We start from the raw sequence: 27,220 nt of genomic DNA, 5'->3' as shown, positions 1-27,220 counted from the left end.
CGTGGCCTTCTCCTCCTGCGCCTCCTCCTGTTCCATCACGTGTGCTGCTGCTGGTGCTGGGTTAGTGTTACCGGTCCCTTTTCCTGGAACCTCTTCTCTGTATTACATTTATGACTGCATGGCGAAAAAAAGCATGTTACCTGTGCAAAGAAACATGACATTTTCCACATTTAAAAGACAGTTTTTCCTTTGAAACTTTACAATCAATTTTCTCAAAAACTATAAGCTCTTTTTCAAATATTTTTTTCCTCTTGTACCCACTCTTAAGGTGCACATACCCTGCTAATTTGGGGTATGTAGCATGTAAGGAAGCTTTACAAAGCACGAAAGTTCGGGTCCCCATTGACTTCCATTATGTTCGGAGTTCGGCGCGAACACCCGAACATCGCGGCGATGTTCGGCGAACGTTCGCGAACCCGAACATCTAGGTGTTCGCCCAACACTAGTAAGGGTATGGAGCCATGTTCTACAATGTATCTGTATGAATGTACCTGCACTATTCACATCAATTAGTATATGGAAGCAAAGGATAAGGAATAAGTTACAATGCAGTGTAGAGTAATGAAAACGTATATTCTTTCACCTTTCAAAATGTGATTAAGGCTAATTTAGGGGAGTAATCTGAACCCCACAGTTGTGCTAGTGAAGTGTAATTACAGGTTTGTGGCTGCATGAACAAATTAGATTAGTGCATCACAGATTATTTAAATAGGAGGGGTTGCCAGGGGCAACAGGAAGTGAGAGCTGTGTTTGCCAGTGGTTGCTGTGAAGAGCTGGAGAATCTGGTGGCCTTGTGATTGGATTGCAGAATACATCTCTGAGGAGCCTGAGAGGAACTTGTGGCACACAGAGGGGACTTTACTACAGCACCTAAGGACATTTTTGCAGTGAATTATCCGGGGGTATCCTGTCTGTGTGGTGTGGCTGTTGAGACCTGTGGATCCAGAAGGAAGCACTGGAAGTCTGCTCAAAGTACCTAAGGAACTGTAAGTGCATCTTCGCTGCGTCATAGTGCATACCAGTGACATTTTATATATTACAGTACATTGCCAGAGACATGCTTTGCTTGGCTTGGAACTACAAATAGGGAAGCCTTGTGTAAAGAGACAGACATATTACCTGTGGATTACAAGACGGACATATTACCTGTGGATTACAAATAGTATTGCGCAATACTTAACCACTTCACCACTGAGGGGTTTTACCCCCTGAGCACCAGAGCAATTTTCACCTTTCAGCGCTCCTTCCATTCATTCGTCTATAACTTTATTATTACTTATCGCAATGAAATGAACTATATCTTGTTTTTTTCGACACCAATTAGGCTTTCTTTAGGTGGGACATTATGCCAAGAATTATTTTTTTCTAAATGTGTTTTAATGGGAAAATAGGAAAAATGTGGGGAAAAAAATAATTATTTTTCAGTTTTCGGCCATTATAGTTTTTAAATAATGCATGCTACTGTAATTAAAACCCATGAAACATATTTGCCCTTTTGTCCCGGTTATAAAACCATTTAAATTATGTCCCTATCACAATGTTTGGCGCCAATATTTTATTTGGAAATAAAGGTGCATTTTTTTCAGTTTTGCGTCCATCCCTAATTACAAGCCCATAGTTTATAAAGTAACAGTGTTATACCCTCTTGATATAAATATTTAAAAAGTTCAGTCCCTAAGGTAACTATTTATGTCTTTTTTTTAATTGTAAATTTTTTAATTTTTTTTTAATTACAAAAAAAAATAAATGGGGAGTGTGGGAGGTAATGAGTTAATTTTATGTGTAAAAGTCATTTATTTGTATGTGAAAAATGTGTAGGGTGTAGTTTACTATTTGGCCACAAGATGGCCACAGTAACTTTTTGTTTTAATGCGACCTCCAAGCTTCCTTCCGGAAGCTTGGAGGAAGAATAAGGAGGCTGGACACGTGAGTTTTTTCTCACAATGATCGCGCTGCCCATAGGAGAGCAGCTGATCATTGCGGGGCTTAGATCAACGAACGGGAATGGATTTTCCCGTTCATTGATCTCTGGGCGAGCGGGCGGCGGCGGTTTTACTAGCGCCGGGCGGCGTGTTTACGAGCGGGAGCGCGGGCAGCGTCGGGAACGCGGAAAGTACGTGTTTCTCCGTCCCTGGTTTTTAAAGGATGGAAAAAGGGGCGGAGAAATACGTACGCGCGGGGGTAAAGTGGTTAAGGGTGCACCCCGAAGACTACGCAGGAACAGTCAGGTGCAGCCAGGCTGCTTCGTGGCCTAGGGGATGATATTTAGTAAGAGCTAGTTGTTTTAGGTTTGATAGTATTACTGTTACTGTATGATTTATTCTTTTGTTATCTGACAGTTTATAAATGCCCAGCTATTTATTCTTTATTACTATTCAGTAAACATTACTGCTGGGTAAGAACCATTGTCTGTGAATGCCCCCAAATGTATGTCCGTGTGCCCCCCTCTCCTCCCCTCCCTATAGGCAGAGTGAGCGCAGCGGAACGGGCAGTCAGACCCTCTTACCGCTGATGCAAGCATACTGTCTCTGGTATCGGACTTCCATGTGCTTCCTGTGACGTCATAGTAAACAGGAAGCACATGGAGGTCCAATGCCAGTCCCCAGAGACAGTATGCGTGCATCAGCGGTAAGAGGACCCGACTGCCCGCTCCGCTGCGCTCACTCTGCCTATAGGGAGGGGAGGAGAGGGGGGCACACGGACATACATTTGGGGGCATTCACAGAGGGAGGGAGGGAGGGAGGAAGTATTGAAGCCGGGCTCCCGCATCCCTCATTACCGCGGCTGGAGCCTCGATCAGTTTTTCCGCCTCCATTCTCTGCCCAGGCGCCCCCCCCCCACCTAAAAGTGGCACCCTCCTCCCCACCCACGGTGACGGGCATTCTCCCCCCCCTCCACTGACAACCCCCCTAATTAATCACATAAGGGGACACTGGGGGCACATTAGGAGGGAGGTAGGGAGAAGCTTAATAGCGTCCATGCGGCATCCATGCCGCATACGCATCCCCGGGCTGGTGTCTCGATCGGGTTTTCTTTTCCCCCCCTCGGCCACCCTCCTCCCCCTCCCACTGGCACCCTCCCTTTCGGGAGTAATTAATTAAAATTTTTTAGTAAAAAATAAATTTAAAAAAAATAAAATAAATTAGTGGGCGTGACTAGGGGGTTGGGGCATGGCCAGGGGCGTGGCCTAAGTGTCCCGCTTTCGACACTTAAAATGTTGGGAGGTATGTGTGTCTGTGTGGCATCGTGTATCTGTGGGCCCTCCCCTTGAGTCATCTTACACACACACACACACACACACACACACACACACACACACACAAACAAACACAAACACACACACACACACACGTCACTATGAAATAAATTAGGCTATCCTTCTGAACCTCTGCATCTAATATTAAGGCAGGGAACACACTTGACTGTTTTCATACGCATTTTCTGCACAGAAAAACTAAGAACTCATGTTAATCAAAGGGTTACTTCACACTTAATGTGTTTTTCTCGCGCAGAAAAAAAAATGGACATTCTGCATGATAGTTCTGCACATTTTGTCAGTTTTCTGTATCAATTACATTACCTGCTGTGAAGAAAAAATGTGTGCGTGTTTTTCTACGTAGTAACACACTTGTGCAGAAAACGTATGCAGCAAAAGGCAAGCTGAAAACTGAAAAACAAGTGTGATCCCTGCCTTAGCCATAGACCCTGAACAAGCATGCAGATCAAATGTCTGACACATCTGACAAGATTAGCTGCATGCTTGTTTCAGGTGGTGTGTGATTCAGACCCTGATGACCAGAAAGATCAGCAGGATTTCCATGCAACTGGTATTGTTTGAAAGGAAATAAAGATGGCAGCCACCACTCTCATATGAATGAAAGCAATGAAACATTTGCAGTGGCGATTATAATAACATAATAAAAGCCTGACAACCTATTAAATATCAGTAAATAGATACTGAGCTAGAGATATAATGCATTTTAACTATTGAGGTAGACTGTACAAGAGAGAAGTTGTTAAGACTAGCCACAGAGATGCTAGCAGGATAATGGTGAAAGTGCAGAGAGTGTCATAAATAAAAGTAAGTAAACAGCAAACAGCACATTGAGATAAGGCTGAGGAATGTGTGAATGCCAGAGATGGGAATGAATGGGAGATCATGTAACATCCAGACCAAAAGTATCTGCTGCTATCTCAGGGGACTGAGACATGAACTGTGGTAGGGAGAGAGGGAAAAGTTCAGAGCTCACCTCTCAATAGTTCTAATGTAGATACAGTATATGACAAAGACTGATAAGGCCAGGCTGCCGGATGATTGCTACTCCCTTAGACTCAGGAATGCTGTCAGCAGCACTGCACCCCCCCCCTGTTTGAAGAGGTAGGGCGCCTGGGGCACGTGCCATACCTGCACCTTTCCAGATACGCGTCTGCTCCTAGTACCTACCCATTGAGATAACTAGAAACTTCAAGTAGACCAAATCCAAATAATCCAGGAAATGTACCCCTAATGTCTCCTTTCCTGTTCTACCCACTGCTCTGACACGTTACTACTCAACTTCCCTCTCTCAGAAGGTTCATCTTCAGTAGAATAGTAGCTGGGTGATATGAGACTATTATCCTGTTAATACGTTCTAGTTAAATGTTGAATTTAACTCTTTTTTAATTATTTGTTATCTATACGGAGTACCCTGTGCTCCCTTTTGAACAGAGCTGAGAAACTCAGTCTACAATACAAAAGTGGCAGAATCGCTTTTCTTGGACTCTCGTCAATTAGTTGATATGTGTATGTAGGCGTTGCATATAAATGCTTATTACCATGTATATACAGTATGTATGGTTATATATACAGCTATTTTAGTTTCTTCGTTCCATAAACAGCCCTGCTACGTTAAGGGTTCACAATTACATGTATCTGATCTGATCTTTACTAAGCTCTTCTTGTTAATTGAACATTTCAATAAAATATTGAAAAAAAAGTAAGATGGACTTACCATAAAGAGAAACCGTGACCAAGAATTGAACTTCATCCCAATCAGTAGCTGATATCCCCTTTCCCATGAGAAAGCTATTCCTTTCCCCACACGGATCATCTAATCTTGTGGTGAAACTCCTCCCACAAATGATGTCAACGCCTCACAGCACTGAGGTCTTGACATCACACTTTGGGAGCCTTGTTGCATTGTGGGAAATAACAGCTGTTTATAGCTTTTTCCAACTGCCAAAAAAGCAAGCAGCATCTCCTTCCACTAACATTACCTTCCAGCAGTAAAAATGTCACCATGTGATAAATGTCAGAATGTAAATCAGGGAGGGGAAAGATTTTACAATGGGCAACACTGACTAAATCATTTATACATAATTATTATAAAAATTAAGCACTTTTTTATTACCGTATTTTCACTGGAGTTCCTCTTTAAGAGAGTGTCAGTTCAACAAGCAAATAGTTAATTAAGACACAAAAATGATGATGCATTTTGCTCTGAGCTGTGTCTGACATACTCCAAGACATTGGGGTTGATTCATTAAGCTGTGTTGCTAAAGCCTATGTCAAGTGACAGGCAGCCAATTGACAGGCAGCCAATCAAAGTGCAAGAATATCATCCTTTGAAGCCAATGGACCGGTCGGGGCTCAGAATGGGTTCAGTGGAGAACCCATGAAGTTAATAGAGTGCTTTTTAAACTAATAAAGCATGCATAAGTTAGCAGTGCACGCTATGGCAGCATAGCATATGCTAGAGAGTTATACCTCGCGCTGCTGTCATTAAGGTGCGCTTCTTTAGCAGCAGAGCTTAATGAATCAACTCCATTGTTTATTTCTAGCAAAATGCATCATCATTTTTGTGTTTTGCTAAACTCCTTGCTTGTTGAACTAACACACTCATTCTTGAGATATGTTCAATTTACCTCATAAACAGTTTTAAGCCCTTTTATACTTATTGCGCCGCAGCACACTCCCCGCCACAGCTGGGATCAGTGAATAATGGCGCACAGCGCCTATGCATAAAAATGGCGCCGCATTAAAAAGATACGCTTATCGCTATTTATCGTTAGTACTGCATAATAATGGCGCACAGGGAAAAAAGAAGAAAAATAGCACACACTAACGTTATTTATCAATAGTGGCACACAGTAACGTTATTTATCAATAGTGGCACACACTAACGTTATTTATCAATAGCGCCCTACATAAGCCAAACTGCAGACGTTATTTAACTGCAAAACGGGGATTAATGTAACACTGTCAAGGTTAGGCACCACTGGGGGGGTCTTAGGGTTAGCACCATCAGGGGGGTCTTAGGGTTAGGCACCACCAGGGGGGGTCTTAGGGTTAGGCACCACCAGGGGGGTGGTTAGGATTAGGCACCACCATGGGGGTCTTAGGGTTACGCACCACCAGGTGGGTCTTAGGGTTAGGCACCACTAGGGGGGGTCTTAGGGTTAGGCACCACCAGGGGGGTCTTAGGGTTAGGCACCACCAGGGGGGTCTTAGGGTTAGGCACCACCAGGGGGGGTGGTTAGGGTTAGGCACCACCAGGGGGGTCTTAGGGTTAGGCACCACCAGGGGGGTCTTAGGGTTAGGCAACACCAGGGGGGTCTTAGGGTTAGGCAACACCAGGGGGGTCTTAGGGTTAGGCAACACCAGGGGGGTCTTATGGTTAGGCACCATCAGGGGGGTTTAGGGGTTAGGGATAGGTACAGAGAGGGTTCTGTGTGTTAACGGTAAATAACAATAAGGCTTTAACGTTAAATAACAATAAGGCTTTAACGTTAAATAGCGATAAGCGGCAAACGGATTAGCGACAACACCGTGCGCCATTATTCGCAGGCGCCATTTTCAGATGGATGCGCCACAGCTTGACACAGTGGCCATTAAAGTAACGTGCCTGCGGTGCAGCGCGATTGAAGTACTCTGGGCACCACAGACGTAACTTACCCTGCGATTACTGGAAGTGCACCGAAAGTCGCATGTTTTTTTCTTTTCTTTGGTCGCACCACTGCTAAAATGTGCAGCGCAACTTTTCAGCTGTGGTGGAGTGTAAAAGGACCCTCAATCATTTTATTTTTTGGGTTGTGTTTCCCTCCCAGTTTGTTCACCTTGACTTAATTCCAAGACGTTGCATCCCAACATTAGACTGAGGACTTTCCAGTTTCTTCTCTCACAGCTTGTTTTAAGGCTTCTACAACACCTCTCGTGGGCATCTTTTGACAGGCTAGGAAAGTTTTACATTCCGCACTTGGAAGAAACCCTTTGATAGTTTTTAACTATAAAAGCCATTGTGTGATTTAAGATTTTCATAAAGCCAAATAGTCTTGATGCAATAATAGGAAATGAGGTAAAATTACTTTCAGGAGAGTGTATTGAAAAGAGAGAACAGAACGAGAAAGGACTCCATTTATTAGAGCTGAATGTTAGTTTCTCTCAATCTCCTTTGTCCTCTGAGGCACAAACTGTGGCTGAAATTATTTCTTAAAAACGAGTTCTGCTTCAAAATGCAGCATATCATGTTTGAGTCATCAGTGCCATAGTCAGAGCTGCTGAGACTAGTCTTAGTTTTTTTTTTTCTTTTAACCCATATCATATCATTAGCATGAATGCATGGCACAGCTGATGTACGTCCAAAAAATGTTCACTCTCAGAAAATCAAAGCATTTATTTCAGCTCTTGCAAGTGCAACGTAAAGCCGTTCCACGTCCTGTGAGGAGGATTATTTTCAGTGCTGGCTCTGCATAAGGGAAGTTTGTTTTTGAAGAAGTAACTCAGGAGACATCTAGTAAAGGTTCCTGTTGGAATTGTGGGTTGAAGGAAAGGTTAGAGTGAACCAAGCCAGAAAATGTGGAATGTTTTACCTCCCCAGTTTTTATCAATAATCTCCTACCAGTCAGCGTAATCTGCTCTGTACAAAGCCCCTCTCCAAGTCTGCTGATTGGAAAGCCCACGTTAGCATCTAAAGCCCCATCTACACGATACGATTCTTTATACGATTCAATTACGATTCTATTTACGATCCGATTAAATCCAACATGTCCGATCAGGATTCGATTCGATTCAATTTGATTTGCCATTGCTAAACAATGGTAAATCGAATTGAATCGAATCGAATCCTGATCGGACATGTTGGATTTAATTGGATCGTAAATAGAATCGAATATCGAATCGTATAAAGAATCGTATCGTGTAGATGGGGCTTAACATATAACTTACATAGGCAGTATGGTGGGCTTTCAGCATTAAGGTGGCCATACACTGGTCGATGTGCCATTAGATCGACCAGCTGACAGATCCCTATCTGATCGAATCTGATCAGATAGGGATCGTATGGCTGCCTTTACTGCAAACAGATTGTGAATCGATTTCAGCCTGAAACCGATCACAATCTGTTCAGCTGCTCCTGCCGCCTGTCCCCCCCCCCCCCCGTATACATTACCTGAGGCTGGCTCCCGGGCGTCTTCTCCGCACTGCACCGCACCGCTGTTCTTGCTCCATCCCGGCGCTTCCTGTGTTACTCCGTGACCAGGAAGTTCAAATAGAGCGCCCTCTATTTCAACTTCCTGGTCACCGGAGTGACACAGGAAGTATAAGCGTACACTGGGACATGCGGAAATGCGGTGCAGCGAGGAGAAGAGGACCCCGGAGCCAGCTTCAGGTAATGTATACATGCTCGGATCGGGCCCGAATCGTACGCCGCAAGCGACGCGCTCCTACCGCCGGGCGATCGAGGGTAATTTCCCGCACGGCGCGATCGACGGACCGATCCGATTTCGGGAGGGAATCGGATCGGCGGGTGCGTTTAGCGCAAGCGATTGGCAGCAGATTCGATCCCAGGATCGGATCTGCTGTCGAAACGGCCGTGAATCGAGCCAGTGTATGGCCTGCTTAAGTCTAGTGGGGAGTGAACATGGCCATTTTCTTTTTGCCATTTTGTGAACATTATACATTTTTTCACAGTGAGAATGTACACGAAAACATTTGGAAAACATGTTTTTGCACAGATGGGTATACGCATGAAAATATATAGGCAGGTTAAAATACATTTTCACCAACTGCATTCAAGTCAATGGGCATAAGAAAAGTAATTTCTGTACAAATTATTACTATTATTATTATTATTATTATTATTATTATATTAAAACTCTATCTTGAATACAAAGTATATGCAATAACTTATATATCTTTAAATACATATATTTCTAAATAATTCTCAAGCGAGCTGCAAGATCCCCCTTTTATTCAGTGTGCCTGGCATTACATGCCTGTAATGGTGTAGCTCCTAACTGTCCCACTTTGAAAACCAAATCCCTCTGTCCTCTTTGTTCCTCATTAGTCCCCCTTTCAGGACTGATGTAAAAATCTATGCAAAAATATGTCTTTTTCTATGTAATCATCTCTTGTTGAACAGTCTAAACTGTATTCCCATTTATTAAATTGATCCGTTTCTTATTTACAAATGTTAAAATGAAGGAAAACAAATCATCATAGAGAGGACTAATGTGTAATGATCGCTGCTGCAGCAGCTATTACTGGAAGTAGTAGTGCTGCAGCTCAGGCAGTTCTGATCTATTTCCATGCAAGTTGCATAGCTTTGTCTGTCTTTCCCTGCTGTCAGCTTGTGACTGATTATCATTCACCTGTGTGGGAATCTGCATGTCTGCTCCCATTGGATGACCTCAGTATAAAGATCTGCTTCCTGCAGGGTTTCCTTGGGTTTTCATAGCTTCAGCTTAAGCCTGCCTTGCTGTCGCTTTAGCCCCCGATTGTGTTTCTTGTTATAAAGATACTTTGCTGGTCTTTGCATCATATATTGGTTCATTGCCAATATATATGCATACCAGCACGTTTATTATTTTCCTTGTATTTGTGTTACGTTAATACATCAGTGTCGCTGATGTATACGTACACGAACTGTTTATATCCTGTGTGCAGTTAGTCAGCTTTCCAGCACGTTTTGGTAGGTTGCGCGTACCGTGACCACCCGTGCTGAGGTAGTTACCCTGCTCCTGGTTCTGCTTGTGGATTGCGTTCATCTCTGCGAAGAGATAACGAATCCTTCTGAATCCTGTTCTGTTACTGTTTGTGGATTGCGTTCATCTCTGCGAAGAGATAACGAATCCTTCTGAATCCTGTTCTGTTACCGTTTGTGGATTGCGTTCATCTCTGCGAAGAGATAACGGATCCTTCTGAATCCTGTTCTGTTACTGTTTGTGGATTGCGTTCATCTCTGCGAAGAGATAACGAATCCTTCTGAATCCTGTTCTGTTACCGTTTGTGGATTGCGTTCATCTCTGCGAAGAGATAGCGAATCCTTCTGAGTCCTGTTCCCTGTATTGCTCCAGTCTAAGTCAGTGTTCCAGCTTATGTCATATATCGGTTCATTGCCGATATATACATATGTTAGTCAGACGTTACAAATAGTTTCATTGATAGCTGTAATTGTAATGCGCTAGGAAAACATACTTATTGTATATTTATCTGTGTTACGTTCATCTATCTTAATCCTGCTATTTTCTGACTATCCTGTCCTGTCTTTGTGAGGCACGCCATCGCCGCATCGCATTGGCTGCCTCATTCCAGTCTGTCTGGTTTTGGACGCTTGCTGTCGCTAAGTAGCCGCTAGCTAGCAAGCGTTTATTCTGTCTACCTGTCCTGATCTCCTCAGTTCTGGTTTATGCGCTCAGCGCTACTTTGCGCTGAGACGTTATAACGAAAGCATTGTTTGTGGCTGTCAGATCTGCACCGGCTCTGTGCGCCACAATCTCCTATTGGAGTCAGTCCTCCCCTCCACTATACTAGGGATAGCCTGTTTCCTGGTGCTAGTGTGTGTACCTCCTCCACGCCAGCTCATGCGTTGCATGCTGACTGTGGAGAATACACCACCAAGCCTTACATAATGTAGTTTGAATGATAAAACTACATATTTTGATTCTGTATTATTTGCGATATGCATGATGAGGGGTGTGGTGGGGCTCGGTTAGAGGTGTGACATTGGTGAGTATTTAAGTGTCATTCTCTCTTATAGCAAAATGTTTGGAGGTTTGAAATGGTGATCTTGAGAGTTGAGACGCATGCATGAAAAAAGGGCCCGGCTGGATAACGAAATATCGCCAGTGGATAACGAAATCTGATAACTATAAAATTGTTGTCAAACTTGGTAAATGATAAATACCGTTGTAAAAACAGACGAGAAATAATAACGAAAATATATTAACGATAAATATCATTACGTTATTCAACAATACAGCTTAGCCCAACCCTACACAGAACCCTCCTCTGGTCGTGCCTAAAACTAACCACTCCCCTGGTGGTGCCTAATCCTAAACAGCCCCCTGATAGTGCCTAACCACCCCCCCTGGTGTTGCCCAAAACTAACTGCCGCCCGAGTGGTGCCTAGCTCTAACTACTTCCCCTGTTGGTGCCTAACCCTAACCACTCCCTCTGCAGAAACACCCTTTTACACATAAAAACGATAATATCTTTGAAAACATAAAATCTGTACACACAAACGAAATAATATGATAAAAACTATAACGATGCAAGCTTCTAAAACGATAACATACTTAAAAAACTCTAATGTTCTAATGTTGTTAACTATATTTATTGCGGCGCCTTTTTTTCAGGTTTTTTTGCTGTATTAACGATAATTGCATTAAAGTCTATGGCGATGCCCTTTTCATCCACCCTCAGCCGGCGCCCTATTTTCCTGCTACAGTTGAGACACATTTTGGAGAACCAGAATAGAATGTGGATCTGTCTTTTTTTATCTCATACATATTCTAACTGCCTTTTTTAAAGGGAACCCTAACTGAGGGGGGTAAAAAAAGTTTAACTTACCTGGGGTTTCTACCGGCCCTCTGTAGACGTCCTGTGCCCATGCTGGGACAAACCAATCCTCTGGTCCTCCGTAGTGAGGCCAGTTGGTGGGCCACTGTCCCTGTGCGTCCTTGGCCACGCGTATCCTCGATCATGCTCCCGTCGCCATCTTGCAGGAGTATGACCAAGGACATGCGCAGTGGCAACTAACTGGCTAGAAATGAAACTAGCTCGCTTGGGGGGGACCGGCAGGGCCGGAATTAGGCCAAGGCCTAGGGCACCACAGGCACAGTGCACCAAAGCAGCAGGCTAAATTGGTACAGCATTTGCAAGCTTGCAATAGGACCTTTAGTGTGAAATCATGTATTAATTGTGATACCAAAGGTGTGGTCTTTGAGGCAAAATGTCCATGTAATTTAGGGTATGTGGACAAGAGAAGACCACCAGACAACTCAAAGACCGCATTTTAGAACATATAGGTGACATAAAACACAGAAGAGACACACCGATCGCCCGACACATGAATGAGTTGCATGAAACCCATCGGTTTAACATCATGTTCTGGGGGATACAATGTTGGAGAAGAGATTTTATAGGGGGGAACTTCAATCAGAAATTGACCCAGATCGAATCTCAGTGGATATACCGGTTGGATACCATCACCCCTAAGGGGCTAAATGAAGATTTTAATTTGGCATGTTTTCTATGATACTTTCTAGCATAGACTACACATTCAGGATGCGATAATATGTGGGGTAATTCTCACCCTTTCATGGTCATATGTATGTGAGTCGTATTGCTCCCTCTCCTTTTATCCAGTTATGCGTTCATGTGTGTCCCCGTAATATATCCCCGTTTTGGGGCACCTCTGTTTGGACGACTATGTGATCACCTTACCTGTTGGCATGTATTTGAATGGAAGTATACCGATCAATTATGTACCACCTACAAATTATTAGTGATCTATCATGTTTAATTCATGTTTTGATTTTCCTCATGTATTCCCATTATTTCCTTGTTTCCTTATTTATTTATTTCCCTCCTTGGTCCCCTTTAATGCATATGTGTCCATTGCCTCTTCTGATCCTTTCTGTGCGAAAGACGTCCCATCGCCCTGTATGCACCCACGAGTCCGTCCGGTTTCCTCGGCGTGACATAGGGTAACTATGACAATGGGGGACAGGCTTGCCCATGTTTGGAGGGATGCACCCAATTGGTCGCATCCGCCCCCTTCATAGGTCATAGTGACCTATGGGGTAGGATGCGCCGTTATCGTTGCATCCGCCCCATTGCCTAGGACGCATACTATGCGTCTGATTGGCCGACTGGTCAAGGGAAGTGACGTCACTGGAACGCATGCCCCGTCCACCCCGACACTTGTGGAGCGCACAAAGTGTTCCCGACTTGCTTTCTTCACAGGTAGTGAGTTTCTAGCCCTGAATTCACCTGAATTTTATAGACAATATGGTGACACAAAAAGGCATTTTGGTCAGATACCGATATATTTCATATACATTACGTTTTGACCAGATAAGATTTTTTCAAAGGGGGCATGTCAAGGGATGTACTTTTCCAACCCCTTCCTGTACCTCCTTGGTATATATAGAGCACGCCGAACATGGTGCATTTAGCTCTGACTTGGGCTTTTATATGGGGGGCAATTTGTAATTTGTTGTATATATGGTAGAATGTGTATGTTGTATAGCACTTTGTATATATGTATAGCACTTTCTGATGAAGCCGTTTAGGGGAAATGTGATCTCATTAAGGTCTATGTACATCACCATGCACGGTTTGTAGCACTATTGTAAATAGCCTCCCTCCTTTTGGAGATGTATGGGACCAATACTATTGAGTTGTCTGCAATTAGCATCTAATACATGATACAATACAATACAATAACATTTGTAAAGCGCTTTTCTCCCATAGGACTCAAAGCGCATAGCTGTGTCTCAGATTAATACAGGGTTTCAGGCTGGGTTGTGTTACAGAGGAGATAGTCAGATGTTCATGAATGCCAGACTGAAAAGGTAGGTTTTCAGTTTAGACTTAAATGCTTCCAGGGATGGGGCTGTCCTGATTGGGTGTGGCAGGGAGTTCCAAAGTGTAGGGGCAGCATGACAAAAGGCTCTGTCTCCAAAGGTTTTGAGGTGGACTCTGGGGGTGACCAAGGTGTTACATCCTTTTGATCTAAGATTGTGGGGGGTGTGATGTAGTTGCAACAAGTCCTTCAGGTATCCAGGGCCCAGATTGTGCAAGGATTTGAATGTCAGTAAGCCAATCTTAAACAGAATTCTCCATTTTATCGGTAGCCAGTGGAGTGAGCTCAGGGTTGGTGTTATGTGGCAATGGCGGGGTTGGCTCGTTAACAGCCTTGCAGCGGCATTCTGTACTAATTGCAGGCGGCGTAAGTCTTTCTTATGCAGGCCTGTGTAGAGGACGTTGCAGTAGTCTAACCTTGATGTGACGAAGGCATGAACTAGGGTTGGAAGATCCTCTGAAGGAATTAGGTGTTTAATCCTTGCAATATTCCTTAGGTGAAAGAAGGAATGTTTCACAACAGCTGAGATTTGATTCCTGATACCTGTGCAGTCACACTCTGGCCCCACCCATCTCCCTAAGTGAATTAAACAACTTATCTATGGGATAGCTACACCCCACTTTTGTTACTACATTTGAAAGTGGAGGGGGATCAGCCAGGACCCCCATAGTTAAGAGTTGTAATCACTATACAGGGTATTCACCATAGACGTAACCATATATAGTGGCGTCTATTTTAATTTTATTTTTGCTATAATAAAGTATATACCACTTGTTTATGTACCTATAGGGCATGTAGTTTAGACAAAAGTGATTGTTCTGTTTTCCCTGGTACTCCATTTTCAGTAAGGGCCGGTAGGAACCCCAAGTAAGTTAAACTCTCTGCCCCAACGCCCCCCCCCCCCCCCCCCCCCCCACACACACACTTTAATTTGGATAGGGCAGCAGTCGAAAAATCTCAGAGATGTCCCACTTGCTCACATTATCAAACATCAGGCATGTACTATTAGACCCTAAGCTCACCTGACCCTGAGATACTTTGTGCAGGTTGGCAGTCCCCAATCCTTTTCCATGCTTGAGACCATAACCCGGTCAGTGCTGTAGTGCAGGTCTGGGATATTATTATTGTTGTTTAATATTTAAATAGTGTCTACATCTTTCACAGCACTGTTCAGAGTATATTGTCACTTAACTGTCCCTCAGAGGGACTCGCACAATCTAATCCCTATCATAGCCAGATGTTTATGTACTGTATGTATTATGTAGTGTATGTATCGTAGTCTAGGGCCAATTTAGGGGCTAGTCAATTAATGTATCTGTATGTTTTTGGGATATGAGAGGAAACCAGAGTGACTGGAGGAAACCCACGCAGACACTGGGAGAACATACAAACTCTGTGCAGATAGTACCCTGGCTGGGACCCAGTGATGCAAGGTGAGAGTGCTAACCACTACACCATCAAGCTGCCTTTATAGTCATATGGGTGGGTGGCTGCCTGGCTCACTCCTGTATCAAGAAGTACAGGAGGATAATTCAAAGTGGTGCTAGGGATGTATACAATTCATCCATAGCCTTAGCAGACACTGCAGTAAGGTGGCTTTGCATAGGGATCAAGTAGCGCAGCGCACATTACCATGGCAAAATGTATGTTCCTAGGCAATCCGGATAATGCCAACAGCGCAATGTGCACTACATTACTGTCGGGAGTACTGGCAAAATTGTTGTGCACCAGGGATGCTCGGATGTGCCTCATCCACGAATTCGGCAATCCGCGTGGTTGCAAAAAAAAATCCGCATACGGCCCCGCCGCATGCGGATTTTCGTCCGCGTCCACGCAACCACGCGGATTTTCTGCCGTGAATGGCGTAAGGACGCGTGGATTCCCGCCCGGAGGCGGATTTTCTTTTAACGTTAATAACAAAGCCCCCATACATGCTACAATCCCCCAAATTGCATGGATTATCGAGGTGATAAGGGGCAACATAATTTCAACATAAAAAATTCCCAAACATTTTTTTTTCTAGAGAAAATGGATTTTAACCACTTAAGGACCGCCCCCAGCCGATGGGCGGCGGCAAAGTCCGGGCCCAAACGACCGCAATACGCCCATCGGCGGGGGCGGCTGCGGGAGTGGCTATGCCCCCTGAGACACCCATCAATCACCTCCTGTCACCCCCCTAGCACTCCTATCCATCAGAACAGGCCCAATACATCCTGTCATCTAAGAGGCCACCCTGCTTATGACCGGTTCCACAAAATTTGCCCCCTCATAGACCACCTGTCATCAAAATTTGCAGATGCTTATACCCCTGAACAGTCATTTTGAGGCATTTGTTTTCTAGACTACTCCTCGCGGTTTAGGGCCCCTAAAATGCCAGGGCAGTATAGGAACCCCACAAGTGACCCCATTTTAGAAAGAAGACACCCGAAGGTATTCTGTTAGGTGTATGATGAGTTCATAGAAGATTTTATTTTTTGTCAAAAGTTAGCGGAAATTGGATTTTTATTGTTTTTTTCACAAAGTGTCATTTTTCACTAACTTGTGACAAAAAATAAAATCTTCTACGAACTCACCATACCCCTAACGGAATACCTTGGGGTGTCTTCTTTCTAAAATGGGGTCACTTGTGGGGTTCCTATACTGCCCTGGCATTTTAGGGGCCCTAAACCGTGAGAAGTAGTCTAGAAAACAAATGCCTCAAAATGACCTGTGAATAGGACGTTGGGCCCCTTAGCGCACCTAGGCTGCAAAAAAGTGTCACACATGTGGTATCGCCGTACTCAGAAGAAGTAGTATAATGTGTTTTGGGGTGTATTTTTATACATACCCATGCTGGGTGGGAGAAATCTCTCTGTAAATGGACAATTGTGTGTAAAAAAAATCAAATAATTGTCATTTACAGAGATATTTCTCCCACCCAGCATGGGTATGTGTAAAAATACACCCCAAAACACATTATAATACTTCTCCCGAGTACGGCGATACCACATGTGTGGCACTTTTTTGCACCCTAACTGCGCTAAGGGGCCCAAAGTCCAATGAGTACCTTTAGGATTTCACAGGTCATTTTGCGACATTTGGTTTCAAGACTACTCCTCACGGTTTAGGGCCCCTAAAATGCCAGGGCAGTATAGGAATCCCACAAATGACCCCATTTTAGAAAGAAGACACCCCAAGGTATTCCGTTAGGAGTACGGTGAGTTCATAGAAGATTTTATTTTTTGTCACAAGTTAGCGGAAAATGACACTTTGTGAAAAAAAAAATTAAAATCAATTTCTGCTAACTTGTGACAAAAAAAAAAATCTTCTATGAACTCACCATACTCCTAACGGAATACCTTGGGGTGTCTTCTTTCTAAAATGGGGTAATTTGTGGGGTTCCTATACTGTCCTGGCATTTTAGGGGCCCTAAACCGTGAGGAGTAGTCTTGAAACCAAATTTCTCAAAATGACCTGTGAAATCCTAAAGGTACTCATTGGACTTTGGGCCCCTTAGCGCAGTTAGGGTGCAAAAAAGTGCCACACATGTGGTATCGCCGTACTCAGGAGAAGTAGTATAATGTGTTTTGGGGTGTATTTTTCCACATACCCATGCTGAGTGGGAGAAATATCTCTATAAATAGACAATTGTGTGTAAAAAAAAAAAAAATTGTCATTTACGGAGATATTTCTCCCACCCAGCATGGGTATGTGTAAAAATACACCCCAAAACACATTATACTACTTCTCCTGAGTACGGCAATACCACATGTGTGGCACTTTTTTGAAGCCTAACTGCGCTAAGGGGCCCAAAGTCCAATGAGCATCTTTAGGCTTTACAGGGGTGCTTACAATTAGGCACCCCCCAAAATGCCAGGACAGTGAACACACCCCACAAATGACCCCATTTTGGAAAGTAGACACTTCAAGGTATTCAGAGAGGAGCATAGTGAGTCCGTGGCAGATTTCATTTTTTTTTGTCACAAGTTAGAAGAAATGGAAACTTTTTTTTTTTTTCTTTTTTGTCAGAAAGTGTCATTTTCCGCTAACTTGTGACAAAAATTAAAATCTTCTATGAACGCACCATGCCTCTCACTGAATACTTTGGGATGTCTTCTTTCCAAAATGGGGTCATTTGGGGGGTATTTGTACTTTCCTGGAATTTTAGCCCCTCATGAAACCGCGCAGAAGGTGCGCAGAAAAGTCAGAGATGCTTGAAAATGGGAAAATTCACTTTTGGCACCATAGTTTGTAAACGCTATAACTTTTACCCAATCCAATAAATATACACTGAATGGGTTTTTTTTTATCAAAGACATGTAGCAGAATAACTTTCGCGCTCAAATGTATAGGAAATTTTACTTTATTTGAAAAATGTCAGCACAGAAAGTTAAAAAAAATCATTTTTTTGCCAAAATTCAAGTCTTTTTTGCTGAATATAATAAAAAGTAAAAATCGCAGAAGTAATCAAATAGCACCAAAAGAAAGCTGTATTAGTGACAAGAAAAGGAGGTAAAATTCATTTAGGTGGTAGGTTGTATGAGCGAGCAATAAACCGTGAAAGCTGCAGTGGTCTGAATGGAGAAAAAGGCTCTGGTCCTTAAGGGGCGAAAAGACTGTGGTCCTGAAGTGGTTAAAGTGAAATCAACACTTTAAATGGGGCTATTAATTGGTAATAAGTGGTTATAAAAAGGGATATACGCGTTAAGCAGTCAAAGAGGTGAAGGCGAGTTCCAATGGCACTTGGCGGCGAAGGTACCGCTGGAGGAGGATCAGTGGCTGACGCCAAAAAGGCCCCAGAGAGGTTTTTGTAATTTTGTTTTTGTTTTTTTTGCAGCAATGAGCAATGACATTGCAGCAGAGTTGTCAGTGGACATGGGAAGTGTGAACGCAGAGTGCAGTGGTGGTAGCGACTGAGTCAGGAGAAGGACTATGCGGGCGGTCAGTTCAGCAGCACAGAAGGACCACGGCAACATACTGGTAGTAGTAGTAGCAGCACAGCGTCATAGTGCTGGCCAAAAAATTAAATGCACCCGGTGACCTGGGCAGTGTGAACGCAGATAGAGTACATTGGTGGAAGCGAGTGAGTCAGGAGGAGGAGGACAATGCCGGCGGTCAATTCAGCAGCACAGAAGGACCATGGCAACATACTGGTGGTAGTAGTAGCAGCACAACATCATAGTGCTGGCCAAAAAATTAAATGCACCCGGTGACCCGGGGAGTGTGAACGCAGACAGAGTACATTGGTGGAAGCGACTGAGTCAGAATGGAAGAGGACAATGCGGGCGGTCAGTTCAGCAGCAGCAGCACAGAAGGACCATGGCAACATACTGGTGGTAGTAGTAGTAGCACAGTGTCATAGTGCTGGCCAAAAAATTAAATGCACCCGGTGACCCGGGCAGTGATAACGCAGACAGAGTGCATTGGTGGTACCGTGGTAGCGACTGAGTCAGGAGGAGGAGGAGGACAAAGCGGGCGTTCAGTTCAGCAGCAGCAGCAGCACAGAAGGACCATGGCAACATACTGGTGGTAGTAGTAGCAGCAGAGCGTCATAGTGCTGGCCAAAAAATTAAATGCACCAGGTGACCCGGGCAGTGTGAACGCAGAGTGCAGCAGCGGGAAGCGACTGAGTCAGGAGGAGGAGGACAATGCGGGCGGTCAGTTCAGCAGCAGCAGCACAGAAGGACCATGGCAACATACTGGTGGTAGTAGTAGCAGCACAGCGTCATAGTGCTGGCCAAAAAATTAAATGCACCCTCTGACCCGGGCAGTGATAACGCAGACAGAGTACATTGGTGGAAGCGACTGAGTCAGGAGGAGGAGGAGGACAAAGCGGACGTTCAGTTCAGCAGCAGCAGCAGCACAGAAGGACCATGCCAACATACTGGTGGTAGTAGTAGCAGCACAGCGTCATAGTGCTGGCCAAAAAATTAAATGCACCAGGTGACCCGGGCAGTGTGAACGCAGAGTGCAGCAGTGGGAAGCGACTGAGTCAGGAGGAGGAGGACAATGCGGGCGGTCAGTTCAGCAGCAGCAGCACAGAAGGACCATGGCAACATACTGGTGGTAGTAGTAGCAGCACAGCGTCATAGTGCTGGCCAAAAAATTAAATGCACCCGGTGACCCGGGCAGTGTGAACGCAGAGTGCAGCAGCGGGAAGCGACTGAGTCAGGAGGAGGAGGACAATGCGGGCGGTCAGTTCAGCAGCAGCAGCACAGAAGGACCATGCCAACATACTGGTGGTGGTGGTAGTAGTAGCAGCACAGCGTCATAGTGCTGGCCAAAAAATTAAATCCACCCGGTGACCCGGGCAGTGATAACGCAGACAGAGTACATTGGTGGTACCCTGGTAGCGACTGAGTCAGGAGGAGGAGGAGGACAAAGTGGGCGTTCAGTTCAGCAGCAGCAGCAGCACAGAAGGACCATGGCAACATACTGGTGGTAGTAGTAGCAGCACAGCGTCATAGTGCTGGCCAAAAAATTAAATGCACCCAGTGACCCGGGCAGTGTGAACGCAGAGTGTAGTAGCGACTGAGTCAGGAGGACAAAGTGGGCGGTCAGTTCAGCAGCTCAGAAGGAGGACCATGGCAACTTACTGGTAGTAGTACCATAACACCAAAAAATTAACCAAGGTAGGCACTAGGCAGGTAGTAACTGTCTTTATAAAGGCAGGCATAGTTAACAACAGCACATGCAGCAGCCACTTCATGTCCCCCTGTGTCCGACAATAGGGGCCAGGAACTCACCTTCCACCCAAGCCTGGTTGATTTTCAGGAAGGTGAGTTTGTCCACAGAGGCGTGGGAGAGCCGAGAGCGCTTCTCTGTGACCACGCCACCGGCCGCACTAAAGCATCTCTCTGAGAGGACACTGGAAGGAGGGCAGGATAGGAGTTCCAGGGCGTACTGGGAAAGCTCGCTCCAGATGTCCAGTCTCTTGACCCAGTACTCCAAGGGGTCCACGGGGCTGTCGGTGTCATTGAGCCCGCTGGATGACCCCATATAGTCAGACACCATGGTGGTCAGTCGTTGCTTGTGCTGGTTGGTGGTGGATGCTGTGGCGAGCACCTCTGTTCTGGGCTGCTGCACTGCATACAGGCTCTTGCTTAGGCTCTTCAGGTCTCCGGGGCGCCAGTTGCTGCTGCTGGTGGTTGTTGTTGTGCTGCTAGTGGCAATGGCAGGCACCTCTTGCTGGCTTGGCAAAGCAGTTACAGTGGGGGTGGAAGGCTGGGGGAATGCTTCCAGTAGTCTGCACACAAGGGCCTCCTTCAACTCCCTTGTGCGTTGCTCGGTGGTGGATGGCGTCATTAAGTCTCCCAGCTTCCCCTTCAGATGGGGATCAAGCATCAAGGTAATCCAGATGTCCTCCCTTGAACGCATCTGGATCACCCGGGGGTCCCTGCGAAGGCAGCGCAACATGTGCACAGCCATGGGAAACAAGTGGGCCTTGCCAGCAAGATCTTCCTCGTCCTCGCCATTGTCCCATAACGCATGCCTGTCCTCTTCCTGTGCCATGTCGTTGTCCTCCTCAAACCGCCATCCACGTACAACGCCTGCTGCACTCTGCTCCTCCTCCTCCTCCTCATTCAGGTTAGGGACCTCCAACTCTTCCACTACCTGCTGTGAACCCTCCTCTGAGCTGGACTGTGCTGCCATCTGCTCCTGTTCTTCCAACTGCCTCAGGGCTTCATCCCCACGCTCAATTAAATTGTCCATTGCCTGCTCCAGTAGACAAACCAAGGGCACCCACTGGCACACAGAGGCCCGCTCCTCACTGACCATCTTGGTTGCCTCCAGGAAGGGACTCAGCACCAGGCATACTTGCTGCATCAGTGTCCACTGAGTGGCAGTAATCATGGGGACTTGCTGGTTGCTGGGGACACTTAGGTCTAGCATGTAGGCCCTAAGAGCCAGCCTGTGCTGACACAGCCGCTCCAACATGGCCAGAGTCGAATTCCAGCGAACTGGCATGTCGATGATCATCCGGTGTTGTGGCCTTCCATACTGCTGCTGTAAGGTGGACAAGAGTGCAGAGGCAGTGGCTGACAGGCGGAAAAAGCGTACCACCGCCCGCGCATCCTGCAGCAGCTCGCTCATCCCCTGGTAGGTGCGCAAGAAGCGCTGCACCACAAGATTGAGCACGTGGGCCAAGCAGGGGATGTGCTGGAGGTTTCCCTGCTGCACTGCTGCCACCAGGTTGGCCCCGTTATCGGCTTCCACATACCCCACTTCCAGGCCTCTGGGGGTCAGCCACCTCCGCTCCTGCTTCCTGAGGGCGGCCAGGACGTTGGTGGCCGTAAGCCTCTCCTTCCCCAGGGTCACCAATTTTAAAAGGGCTTGGCAGTGCCGAGGCTTGGCGCTGCTGCTGCCGAGGCGGGCTTGCTTTCCGGGTGCAGAGGGAGTGTCGTGACAGGACCCTTCTGCATCCCCCCTGATCCCGCGTGGTGGCACCACTAGCTGGGCTGATGCGCTCTTGTCCTCCCTCCCTTCCATCAGTGTCACCCAGTGGGCCGTAAAGGACAGGTAGCGACCTGTCCCAAATCTGCTACTCCACGAGTCCATGGTCACATGGACCCGCTTGCCCACAGAGTAGTCCAGGGAACGGGCCACGTTTTCCACCGAAAACTTGTGGAGTGCTGGGATCGCGCTCCTGCTGAAATAGTGGCGACTGGGCACTTGCCACTCGGGGATGCCAAATTGGAGCAGCGTCCGCATGGCGCTCCCCTCGTGCACCAGGGAGTAGGGAAGCAGCTGTGATGCCATGGCCCGGGCCAGCAAGCCATTTAGTTTGCGGATCCGCCTGTGGCTTGGAGGCAGAGGCTTGGTCAGACCCTGAAAGGTGTCGCTCAGCAGGGTCTGACGACGCTGGGATGCAGGGGAGACAGAGGAGAGAGACGAACACTGGCTGCCAGCCTCAATGTCTGTGTCCTGAGTAGCCGAGGTGGAAGAGCGCTTGCGTGCTACTAATGCTGCTGCTGTGGGGGATTCACGACCCTGAGGGAGGGATGATGCTGCTGCGCTGGTGGGCCTTCTGCTCTCAGGAACCCCTGCCAGCAGTGCCTGCTTCCTCTTAAAGTCCGCATACTCGCGGCAGTGGCGGCTTCTCAGGTGGCCCTGGAGGGATGAGGTACCCATCTTGCTCAGACTTTTCCCACGGCTCAATCTTTTGCTGCATAACCTGCACACCGCATACCTTTTGTCATCAGTACATTCCTCAAAGCAATCCCACACTGGTGACTTTAATTTACTGCGGCCCCCACTAGCAGAGGGTGCAGCGGAACAATGTGTGGTAGTAGTTGCCGGGGGTTGCATGGTGGTGGTGCCGGCTGAAGCAGTGTCCTGTCTACTTCCTCCACGCCCACTGCTGCCGATGCCCCTGCCCCTGCCTGACATATGGCGATATCCTTGCCTAGGCCGAGGTGACTCGTCATCCTGCTCTGCCTCTGACCATTCTTCCACGGACTCAGCAGGCTGCACATAGTTAGGGTCCACAACGTCGTCATCATCAGCAGCATCATCATTATCCAGCTCTTCCTCTGACTCCCCCGCCTCCTCTTCTGTCCCTACATCCCCAGACACAGACCCCTCTTCTTCATCACCAGAACTCAACAACGCTTGTGATTGTGGCCCGATCTCAATCTCTGCCACATCAGTCCCCAGTAAGTCCTGAGCTTCTTGCATCAGCAGGTTCCCAGAAGCCGGACTGAGGGACAGAACGCTGTCATCCTGGGAGGGCTGCTGACCAGTGGGTGCTGGGGTGGATGTCACAACAAGCGTGGGACGTTGGCTGCTGCTGCTGCTGCTGCTGCTTGGAGTGGTGCTCACAGTAGAGGTCTGGGAGGAAGTCATGATGTCCATGAGTACGTCAGGTTCCATTTGCTCAACCACCACACGGGGACCAGAAACTTTAAAATATTTGGACAATGGCGTCCGCTGACTCGGCCCAGGCTTTGCTGCCCCCCTTTCTGCTGCATCACGACCACGTACAGCTGGGCGTCCTCTCCCTGGACGTGGAGCAGTCCCAGAAGTGGCTGAGGCAATTGAACTCCCTTTCCTCTCACCCCGCGAAACCCTGCCAGACATGTTGCTAGTAATGAATCACTGGATGCAGTGGGCACAGTACAAGGTCACTGAAGGATGCACCAGGCACAGTACAACGGCACTGAAGGATGCAGTGGGCACAGTACAAGGTCACTGAAGGATGCAGTGGGCACAGCAGTGGGCACTGGATATACAACTAGGTCACTGAAGGATGCAGTGGGCACAGTACAAGGTCACTGAAGGATGCAGTGGGCACAGCAGTGGGCACTGGATATACAACTAGGTCACTGAAGGATGCAGTGGGCACAGTACAAGGTCACTGAAGGATGCAGTGGGCACAGCAGTGGGCACTGGATATACAACTAGGTCACTGAAGGATGCAGTGGTCACAGTACAAGGTCACTGAAGGATGCAGTGGGCACAGCAGTGGGCACTGGATATACAACTAGGTCACTGAAGGATGCAGTGAGCACAGTACAAGGTCACTGAAGGATGCAGTGGGCACAGTACAAGGTCACTGAAGGATGCAGTGGGCACAGCAGTGGGCACTGGATATACAACTAGGTCACTGAAGGATGCAGTGGGCACAGTACAAGGTCACTGAAGGATGCAGTGGGCACAGCAGTGGGCACTGGATATACAACTAGGTCACTGAAGGATGCAGTGGTCACAGTACAAGGTCACTGAAGGATGCAGTGGGCACAGCAGTGGGCACTGGATATACAACTAGGTCACTGAAGGATGCAGTGGGCACAGTACAAGGTCACTGAAGGATGCAGTGGGCACAGCAGTGGGCACTGGCTATACAACTAGGTCACTGAAGGATGCAGTGGGCACAGCAGTGGGCACTGGATATACAACTAGGTCACTGAAGGATGCAGTGGGCACACAAGGATGTCACACTGTGTAATGAGATGCTCATATGCAAGCGAGCGAGCAGTGGGCACTGGGCACGGCACAAGGTCACTGACAGAATGAATGAACAGCGCTGGCAGAGAGTGGCGGCGCCGGCGGTGTGACTGGCTGCCTGCAAATAGTACAAGTGTATAACTGTCACTGGAATATACAAGTGAACACTGCAGCTGCACTAAACTGCCTGCCTGCACTACACACAGATAATCCCCACTCCCACTACACTGACTACACTGCAGCACTGAACCTGCCTGCACTACACACAGTTAAATAATCACTAGACTCCCACACTCCCACTACACTACACTGACTACAACTAACTACAGCAATCACTCACTGACTAGCTAACTGTGTACAGTATAAGAGCAGTGTTAGCAAAAAAACCGCTTTGTTTTTAACACAATAAATGCACTTGCTCAAACAACAATGGCCTGGAGATAATCCTCTCAGCACCACAGTCTAGCAAGGACAGAACTTTTCCATCATGGCCGCCGCTTTATATTCAGGAGGGGAGGGCATAGCTCCCCTCCTGTGATTGGTTGCTAGGGCCTGGCTGGGGCACTCTGATTGGCCTGCAATGTGTCACTTCCGCATAGTTTGACGCATTTCCGCAAACCACGACTTCAGCACCGGGTTTCACGAGCGTGAATGCGGATTTCTGTCCGCATTCACGCGAAGCCGAAGTAGATTTTCGTGGTTGAAAATCTATTCACGGCTTAGCGTGTCCGAGGCGGAATGCGTCAAAATGGTCGTGAATCCACGCGTAAGCGTGATCACGACCTGGCGGTGAGCACCACTGTTGTGCACTCCCTGCACACGGCAACTTCACCATACTTTTATGATTACACACCAGTGTGACAAGCTGCAGCATGACACAGGTTTGCTTTAAAGGTGTTCTGTAGGGGGAAAGGGGGTCTGAGGATAAAAACCGCCACTTACCTGGGGCTTTTATCAGCCCCCTGTAGCAGTAATGTCCCACGCCGTCCTCCTCCGATCCGCCGTTCCCCACCGCCGGCCCCGGTCTAGCGTGGCACGCCGTCCAACTACGGCTGCGCGCCCGTGGCCGCGGCCTGCTTGCTCCCGCCCTCGTCATCGGAAGCTTACTGCACAGGCGCAGTACAAGAAAACTTCGTACTGCATCTGCGCAGTAACCTCTCGAGGACACGAACGGCAGCGCGCATTATTCGGCTATGTCAGATGAATAATTGCCTGGTGCTGGTGGCGGGGAACGGCGGATCAGCAGAGGACGCCGTGGGACATTACTGCTACATGGGGCAGATAGAAGCCCCAGGTAAGTGGCGGTTTTTATCCTCAGGTTCCCCCTACAGAATCCATTTAAAGAGAAACTTCGACCAAGAATTGAACTTTATCCCAATCAGTAGCTGATACCCCCTTTTACATGAGGAATCTACTCCTTTTCACAAACAGACCATCAGGGGGCGCTGTATCACTGATATTGTGGTGAAACCCCTCCCACAAGAAACTCTGAGGACTGTGGTACTCCCGGCAGTTTCCTGTCTGTGAACCTTGTTGCATTGTGGGAAATAGCTGTTTACAGCTGTTTCCAACTGCTAAAAAAGCATGCAGCAGCTACATCACCTGCCAACAGTAAAAACGTCACCATGCAAAAAATGTCAGAATGTAAATCAGGGGTTTAAAAGATTTTACTGACTAAATCATTTATACATAATTATTGTAAAAATTAAGCACTTTTTTATACATTATTTTCACTGGAGTTCCTCTTTAAAGAAGATCTGCAGTGAAAATAATGTAATGAAAAAAGTGGTTAATTTTTAAAATAATTATGTATAAATGATTTAGTCAGTGTTTGCCCATTGTAAAACTCTTTCCTCTCCCTGATTTACATTCTGAAATTTATCACATGGCGACATGTTTACTGATGGCAGGTGATGTCTTTGGAAAGAGATGATGCTTTCTTCGCAGTTGGAAACAGCTGTTATTTCCCACAATGCAACAAGGCTCCCACAGTGTGATGTCAGTACCTAGGTTCTGACATCACACTGTGGGAGGGGTTTCACTACAATATCAGCCATACAGAGACTTTTTCTGATGATCAGTTGGAGAACAGCTAAAGATTTCTCATGGGAAAGGCGATATCGGCTACTGATTGGGATGAAGTTCAATCCTTGGTTACAGTTCCTTTTTAAGTGCATATAAGCGCGGCACTGAGGCTTCAGCATGCATTGTGTTTGGCATTATAGGATGGCCCGCTGAACAGAATCAAAATGATAAAAACCAGAGGTGCTCTGCAGGCAGTGTCCCGTCATTATTTTAAAGTTTGTTGTTTGTACTTTTACCTTCTTAAAGGAAAACTTAAGTCAACTATAAAAAATGAGATTTACTCACCTGGGGCTCCCCTCAGCCCCCAGCAGCCGATCGGTGCCCTCGCAGCCAGCTGGCCGCAATAGCAGCATAGGGGGCGA

General features: G+C 46.7%; 1 long non-coding RNA gene across 6 annotated transcripts in view; it reads left to right on the top strand.

The window, feature by feature from the left end:
- Positions 1-728: 728 nt before the first annotated feature.
- The window catches only part of LOC137539148 (uncharacterized), a 413,808-nt gene continuing 387,316 nt past the window's right edge, over positions 729-27,220 (top strand). For all 6 annotated transcript variants that reach the window (XR_011024932.1, XR_011024934.1, XR_011024930.1 and 3 more), the window contains exon 1: positions 729-986. This is a non-coding gene — a long non-coding RNA (uncharacterized lncRNA). The remainder of the gene's footprint in view (positions 987-27,220) is intronic.

This window comes from Hyperolius riggenbachi, chromosome 11 (assembly GCF_040937935.1).
Source record: "Hyperolius riggenbachi isolate aHypRig1 chromosome 11, aHypRig1.pri, whole genome shotgun sequence".
Classification (NCBI taxonomy): domain Eukaryota; kingdom Metazoa; phylum Chordata; class Amphibia; order Anura; family Hyperoliidae; genus Hyperolius; species Hyperolius riggenbachi.
This window is presented reverse-complemented; position numbering and strand designations above follow the sequence as displayed.